Source organism: Mastomys coucha, unplaced genomic scaffold (assembly GCF_008632895.1).
Source record: "Mastomys coucha isolate ucsf_1 unplaced genomic scaffold, UCSF_Mcou_1 pScaffold13, whole genome shotgun sequence".
Taxonomy (NCBI): domain Eukaryota; kingdom Metazoa; phylum Chordata; class Mammalia; order Rodentia; family Muridae; genus Mastomys; species Mastomys coucha.
In genome coordinates this window covers 12,742,998-12,751,882 of record NW_022196895.1, presented here as the reverse complement: position 1 = coordinate 12,751,882, position 8,885 = coordinate 12,742,998, and positions in this window count along the sequence as shown.

The window sequence follows — 8,885 nt, the reverse complement described above, 5'->3', positions numbered from 1 at the left end:
CAAAGAAAGAATATTAAAATTAATGAGGGAAAGAGGCCAAGTAACATATAAAGGCAGACCTATCAGAATTATACCAGACTTCTTGCCAGAGACTATGAAAGCCAGAAGATCCTGGGCTGATGTCATACAGACCCTAAGAGAACACAAATGCCAGCCCAGGCTACTATACCCAGCAAAACTCTCAATTACCATAGATGGAGAAACCAAAGTTATCCATGACAAAACCAAATTTATATAATATATTTCCAAAAATCTAGCCCTTCAAAGGATAATAAATGGAAAACTCCAACAAAAGGAGGGAAACAACATCCTAGAAAAAGCAAAAAGTAATCTTCCAAGAAAACTAAATGAAGATAGCCACATGAACTGAATTCCAACTCTAACAACAAAAATAACAGGAAATAACAATTACTTTTCCTTAATATCTATTAATATCAATGGACTCAATTCCCCAATAAAAAGACATAGACTATCAGACTGGGTATATAAACAGGACCCAGCATTTTGTTGCATACAGGAAACCCACCTCAGTGACAAAGACAGAAACTACCTTAGAATAAATGGCTGTAAAGCAATTTTTCAAGCAAATGGTCTCAAGCTGCAGTAGCCATTCTAATATTGAATAAAATCGACTTTCAACCTAAAGTGATCAACAAAATTAAGGAGGGACACTTCATACTCATCAAAGGTAAGATCTACCAAGATCAACACTCAATTCTGATCCTCTACACTCTAAATGCAAGGGCATCTACATTCATAAAAGAAACTTTACTAAAGCACACAGTACACATTGCACTGCATACAGTAATAGTGGGGGATTTCAATACCCCACTCTCTGCAATGGACAGATCATGAAAACAGAAATTACACAAAGACACAGTCAGACTAACAAAAGTTATGAAACAGCTAGATTTAGCAGATATATATAGAACTTTTTATCCTAAAACAAAAGGATATACCTTCTTCTCAGTACCTCATGGTACCTTCTCCAAAATTGACCACATAATTGGTCACAGATCAGGCCTCAACAGATACAAGAAGATTGTAATAATTCCTTGAATCCTATCAGATCACCATGGACTAAGTCTGCTTCTCAATAACAACATAAACAATAGAATGACCACATATACATGGAAGCTTAACAGCACTCTACTCAATGATAACTTGGTCAAGGAAGAAATAAGGAAAGAAATTAAATACTACTTAGAGTTTAAAGAAAATGAAGCCACAACAATACCAAACTTATGGGACACAATGAAAGCACTCCAAAGAGGAAAGCTCATAGCTCTGAGTGCCTCCAAAAAGATACTTGAGACAGCATACACCAGAAATTTGAGAACACATCTGAAAGCTCTGGGACAAAAGGAAGCAAATTCACCAAAGAGGAGTTGAAGGCAGGAAATTATCAAACTCAGGGCTGGAATCAATCAAATAGAAACAAAAAGAAGTATACAAAGAATCAACCCAACCAGGAGCTGGTTCTTTGAGAAAAACAACAAAATAGATAAACCCTTAGCCAGACTAACTAGAGGGCACAGAGACAGTATCCTAATTAACAAAATCAGAAATGAAAAGGAAGACATAACAACTGAGGAAATCCAAAAAAATCATGAGATCCTACTACAAAAGCCTAGACTCAACAAAACTGGAAAACCTGGATGAAATGGACAGTTTTCTAGACAGATACCAGGTACCAAAGTTAAGTCAAGATCAGATAAATGGTCCAAACTGTCCCATATCCCCTAAAGAAATAGAAATAGTCATTAATAGTCTCCCAACCTATTCCTTTTCTTTATCCAGTATATCTCTTCTATTTTTCTTTTTGGGTAACCAATGTAACAAGACTTATTTGTACTTTTTTCTCATTCTAATGTCCATTCAAATTACTAGAAATCCCAAGAATTTATACTTTGCTTTTATAGAAAGTATTGCACAATCTCTGCTTTGGACATTGTTGTCAATGTTAAAAAAAAAGCCTCAGAATGTGGAATCTAATAAAATTCAAGTGAAAATGTGTGACATGTAACAGTTTTTCAAAAACTCTTTGTTTTCTATGGACTGTGCAAGTCCAGGCAACAATAACCCTATGGAGGGGGATCAATAGAGTCATATTTCAAGGTCAAAGCTTGTAAGGATGAGAGAGCTTCAGCACAACTCAGCAAAGCAGCTCCTGTTTTTCAGGCTTCAGGCACTGCTGCTATTATTGGTGATAATTAGGTGCATGCAAAAGTTACAGCCACCTAAAGCTTCCCATTTTCTTACCTATGTACTTAGGGAAGATTTACCTTACACATTATTTCTAGAAGCTCCTTCCTTATTTATATTGAAATAAAACCTCTTGGGTCATAAGTAGCAATTGGAGGAGCTCATCATTTGTCTTAGGATAAGGCCAAAGTATTCTGTCTCAATTTCATCCTGTCCTAGAGGTACTCTAGACAGCATTGTCTCTGCCAAAAGTTTGCTACTTGTAAATTAAGAAAAAAAAAGAGTGTGTGCAGAGTCATAATTCTTCTCCCTACCTATTTCTTCCAGTTACAATAATTTTCTTTGTCTAGCAGAGCAAGAAAATAATATATACAGAGAGCTGACATAACAAACTGAGCTGTCAGCATCCTGTATGTTAGCTAGACAATGGACCTTGTTCCTGTTATATATTAAGCATAGAAGTAGATCAATGTTTCTGTAATACCATGGTCTACCTTTCTTTCATAAGCACCAGAGGAAAGTGCATCTTCCTACTGGAATAGGAGGTAGTGTCTAGTTTCTGATGTGAATCTGATAATATGGTAAATGCTTACACATTGCTTTGTTTGGCACCACATAGTACAGTGACTGTAGTTGGTAAATTAATTACTATCTTCCTTAAAGGCAACAACCACCTGGAGGATCTATCTGTCTTTCTATCTCTATATCTATATAAATACACACACATCTCTATATATTGATCTCTCTCTATATATCTCTCTATATTATATATATATACATATATACATTAATATATAGAGATAGATAGATAGATAGATAGATAGATAGATAGATACATAGATACATAGATACATAGATACATAGATACATAGATACATAGATACATAGATACATAGATGAATGACCTGGAGTTTGTCTTTTGATTAGGCTTCAAACATATATCATTTAACATTTCTATTCAAATGTCTAATGAACATTTTAAACTTAAATCACAAAGACATTCTTAACTTGCTAGCTTGCTTTGGCATCTCTGACTCACCATTTATAATTATGTAACAACAATTAATTTTAAATAAAATTATTAATTTGAAAGAGAGCAGGGAAGGTGTATATGAAAGGTTTGGAGGGAGAAAGAGGAGAGGGGGAATGATGTAATTATATTATCATATCAAATACAAAAGGACTAAACAGTTGGATAATAAATACAACATTATAGGCAATTGTTTCAGCCAGGTTCCCCTTTCATAACTCCACAAATTCAATCTATTAACAAGTTTTAAGTGATTCTACCTCCAGGACACATCCCAATCTGTGCTGCTCTCTCTTCATCACAATTTGCCTTATTTCAAACAAGTATTATTATTTCTCCCCCAGACATCTGCAATAGCATTTTAATTTGCCTCCAAGCTCCAGTCTACATCCCACAACAATCCATTTCACATTCCACAGTGGTGACCTGCAGTAATGCCTGCTATACATTTTCCATTACATTTAAAATGCACTTTGTCTTCATGGCCTGATTTGTGAACATTGTCGTGATTTGGCCCTGGCCATCTCTCAGTCCTCACATTGTATATCACTCGTCTCATTATTCACAAGTACATTTCGACCTTCTTTCCATTTCCAATTCTTTCTCCCCTCTAGTAATAAATACTGATGATTTCTTCATCACTAAATGTCTTTAATATATGTATCATGTGTAGATAGTTTTAAAATATCACATCCTTACAGCACATTGAGCAAGACTTTCTGTTATGCATTTATTTATTTGCTTCTGGATAAGGAATGATGCCAGAGGAGGCTTAAAGGTGTTGAATGAGCTATGGGGCCATGCAAGCAGGAGGATATGAGATTCTGCACCCACATAAAAATTCTGGTGTGAATGCATACTTTTAATCCTTGTGGTGAGGAAACATAAAGTAGATTGCTACAGCTTCTTTGCCAGCTATTCTTACAAAAATCACAAGATCTAGGATCTTGCCTCAAAAATGAGATGAGGAGCAATAGAAGAAGACAACTGATAGTAACCTCTGGGTTCCACAGGCACACACATACACACACACATGTATACACATGCATGTGTGCATACACCTGCATACAAATGTGCACACACAAAAACATACATATGGCACACAGAAAGATATTAATACATTTAAATATTACATCTTTGTGGATAAAAATATTGTTACTTGAAAAATATAATCACTCAGAGTCTTACAACTAGAGGATTGTATAACTTCAATGCAGTCTGTGCCTTCAGTGACTGATGCATAGTCTTCCAGCCACTGCCTTCTCTTGCTGAGATTTTGTGTCTGGTGTATGTACTTTTAATCCAGTATTACTATGGTTCTATTCTTCTGTTCTGTTCTGTTCTGTTCTGTTCTATTGTTTGTATTAGTTAATTTTGCTGTTTTCTTCTTTTAACTTTCATCTTAGGAATTCTGTTAATACCTCCTGGACCTGAGTCTTTTTTTTTTTTAAAATTGATACACTCATTCACTAGTTTGAGATTGATTGAAACTAGGCTGTGTCAGAATATTATTGGATTCAGAACTCTTCCCCTGAACAAATACATTAGACAGGGTGTTTTCTAGAACATTCCAAGAGTCAGAGTTGTTACCCTCCAAGGCAGTCCCTGTTGTGTACTTATTTTTCTGGAGGCCCAGCTTCCCATTTTATAAAGGGGGCTACCCTTAGGTCTCGATTCTAAATTTCCCAGGAAACCAATGGACAATTTTATAAGGCTTGCTACAAAGTATAGTTGTTCTTTGTTCTGTCTATACTCATCGTGAACAGGATAAAAAGAGAAATGAAAGAAACTTCCAAGTGCTCACAGACTTACTCTGCAGAAAGTCACCACCATGCTGAGGCAAACTTTAAGAAGTATGCACTTTTAATGAAGTCCCATTAAAAGCACATACTCTGCACGGGGTGGCTTTTATGTATTTGTTTCCCATCTCTGCTGATTTCCCAAGGTACTTGTGCTCACAGGAGCTCTCCCTTTTCCTATCCTCCTATTCTTCCTGCCAAATGCATTCATTGAGGCCACAGGACAAAGATTTAGACAAATTGCTACTGCAGAAGGAAAATGATGCTTCCAAAACAGCACTGTAATTTGGAATTCTAGAGGGGGAACACATTGATTTCTACACAGAGAGAGTTCATTTCTGTTATATTTGAGAAAATTACATTTGGTAATACAGAACAAGAAAAGAAAAAAGAGTGGTGTGTCTCTCTTTCTCAGTTTTAAAAATGCATTATGGGTAAGAAATTAGTTATTGGCGATCCTGTGAGGATTTACCTTTCATTGTTTCAACAAATTTATGAGACTCTACATTCTGAAATATGTGAAGCCTAAAATTCATACTGTTTTATTTCACAGGTGGCTTATCTACTTTTCTTCTTTGAGCTTTGATGGAATCCCTCTTCATAGAAACTAATATTCACTTTTTAAAATTGATGACTAGTAAGCATATAAAAAATGGGTTTCATTGTGACAGTTTTCTGCTTAAATCATTGCATTTTGTTTTTTTCATATCCCGACTATTCTTCACTGCTCCCCAACTCCCCCACTTTCTGGTTCTCTTCCTCCTTCCAAATATATACTCCTTCTGCTTTCACGTCATATGAAGGTCATCACTCAAACATACACCTTTAAATGTCTTTAGGATTTTTTAAGTTAATTTAAATTTTATGTGTATATGTGTGCTGGTAGATTTCTTTGCTGTGAAAAAGCCTTTTTATTTTTTGTAGTTACTTTTATTAGATATTTTCTTTACTTACATTTCAAATTTTATCCCCTTCCTCATATTCACTCTGAACCCCCCCCCATACCATCCCTCCTCTTCCTGCTCACTAACCCACCCACACCTGCTTCCCTGTCCTGGCATTCCCCTATATTGGGGCATCAAGCCTTCATAGGACCAAGTGCCTCTTCTCTCATTGATGTCCAACAAGGCTATCCTCTGCTACATATATAGCTGGAGTAGTGGATCCCTCCATGTGTGTTCTTTGGTTGGTGATTTAGTCCCTCAGAGCTCTGGAGGTACTGGTTGGTTCATATTTTTGTTCCTTCTAATGGGGCTGCAAACCCCTTCAGTTCCTTGAGTCCTTTCTCTAGTTCCTCCATTGGGGACCCTATACTCAGTCCAATGGATGGCTGTGAGCATCCACTTCTGTATTTGTCAGGCATTGGCAGAGCCTCTCAGGAGACAGCTATATCAGGCTCCTGTCAGCAAGCACTTGTTGGCATCAGCAATAATGTCTGGGTTTGGTAATTGTATATGGGATGGATTCCTAGGTTGGGCAGTCTCTGGATGGCCTTTCCTTCAGCCTCTGCTCCACACTTTGTATTTTGTCCCATGGGTATTTTTTTCCCTCTTCTAAGAAGGATGAAATATCCACATTTGGATCTTCCTTCTTCTTGAGCTTCATGTGGTCTGTGAATTGTATCTTGAGTAATCCAAGCTTCTGGGCTAATATCCACTTATCAGTGAGTGCATACCATGTGTGCTTTTTAATTTTAAGAAATAATGTTTGTCAGTGCTTAGTAATAGTTTCTGACCCTCTGCAGTCTATTTCAGAAATCCCTTGCCTTTGGCAGCATTGTAAATGGTTTCTACCTATGTTTTTAATCTGCCAGTTTTAGTATGTGGGTTTTTACTCTGCCTGGATCCATTTGCCAAGAAGGCTGTTACTTTTTGCTATTATTCTTCCACCACATACTTAAAATAAAGATTCCATGGCTGCAGCTGTTTGGATATATTTCTACGCCTTCTAATCCATTCATTTATTCTATTAGTCTGACCTTGTACAGGGCCATGCCGCTCTTGTTACTATTTCACTGTAGTATAGTCTTGAATAAAGTCTTTTCTTTCCTCCAGCTCTGATCTTTCTTAGAATTGTTTTGGCTAGCTGAGGCTGTCTGTGCTTCTGTAAAATAGTATGATGGGCTTCACTGCTCTGTAAAGAAAGTCATTGGTATTTGGATGATATTGTGTTGACTCTGTAGGGTTAGATTCCAAGTACAAAGTCTGGCAAATGCCAGAGCCTGGGGGTTGTTTTCATCTTCTAGTGTACTGTTTATTTTCTTTCTTCTGTGAGGTAAAGAATGCATGTAGTTAGGTCTATTGCTAGGGTTCTGTCTTCTTTCCTTCATGCTTTTCTCCTTTTCAGAGCTAATGTAACCACAAGTTTCTTGAGTTCTTTTGTGGTAAGTTTGCTGCTGGTGTATTGAAAAACTGTTAGTTTTATTGGTGTTCAGCAGCTTTTCTGAAAGTGTTCTTTCTTTTTTTTTTTAATTTTTTATTGGACATTTTTTTATTTACATCTCAAATGTTATCCCCTTCCCTGTTTTTCCTCCCTCCCTGAAACATCCTATCATATCCTCCTTCCCCCTGCTTCTATGAAGATGTTCCACCACCAACCCACCAACTCCCACTTCCCCACCCTCAATTCTCCTACACTGGGGCACCTATCAAGCCTTCATAGGACCAAGGACCTCTCCTCCCATTGATGCCTGACAAGGCCATCCTCTGCTACATATGCAGCTGGAGTCATGTGTACTCCTTTCTTGATGGCTTAGTCCCTGGGAGTTCTTTGTATCTGAGAGTTTTCTGGTAGAGCTCTGTGGTGTTTTATTGATGATTTAGCTTCTTTCCTGTGCATATCTTTTGTATTCCTTGCTAAGAACTACAGAACAATATTTAGTAAAAGAGAGTGAAATACTTCCTAACTCCTGATTGTAGGGGAAATACCATCCCCCCTTTGGTATATTGCTCTCTTTAGGGTTGCCATGTACAATTTTTTTTATGTTGAGGTATGTTTATTCTCATCCTAGGTTCCTTGAGGCTTTAAAAAGTAAAGAGATTTTGGACTTGCCAAAACCTCATTCCTGCATCAATTCATATGAACATGCAGTTTCTGACCTTATGGCTATATCTTTGTTATATTACATTTAATTATTTGTTCATGTTAAACTATCCTTGCATCTTTGGAATAAAATCAGTTTGGTTGTGTTCTATAATCTCCTTAATTTGTAGTCTGACTTTCATTGCAGGAAGGAGAGGTTAATGTTTTCGAAACAGGATTGATGTCAGAGGAGTTTCATTTCTATGATAGCTGTAACACTAGGTGATCTACAAATCCTACTCTGCAATTACCATGCACATTATGTGCTTGGATATCTTTAATAGTCCCTGTGTATCACAGAATTTATGTTTACTATCAACTGGGTGAAGCAAATGATATTGGAAGTAAATGATGTTATAGTCCATGGAGTGGAGGCATCCACCCTAACAGCAACATAGAGGTTATATATTGCATATGACAGAGCAACAAGATAAAATAAGTGTGGATTTGTATGAGCTTTAGGGCTTCTGTGGACCATGGGGCCTCCTGTTAGTCCTATATGACCCACACAGATTCTTATGGAAAGAAAAAGCAACTCCATATTTTAAAATAGCATTATTCTGATCTTTTACATCACATAAACTATTACCACAATATATAAATAATTTCAATTTATTTGTCTTCAAATAGCATTCCTAGCAATAGCTTATGATTATTTTAAGTATATATCAAATAGTATAAAACAGGTTAAAGACTGACTTAAAAGTATAGAACTTTGAAATATACATCCAGAAAAACTATTGCCAATTCCAAATGTTTCTGCCCCTGAT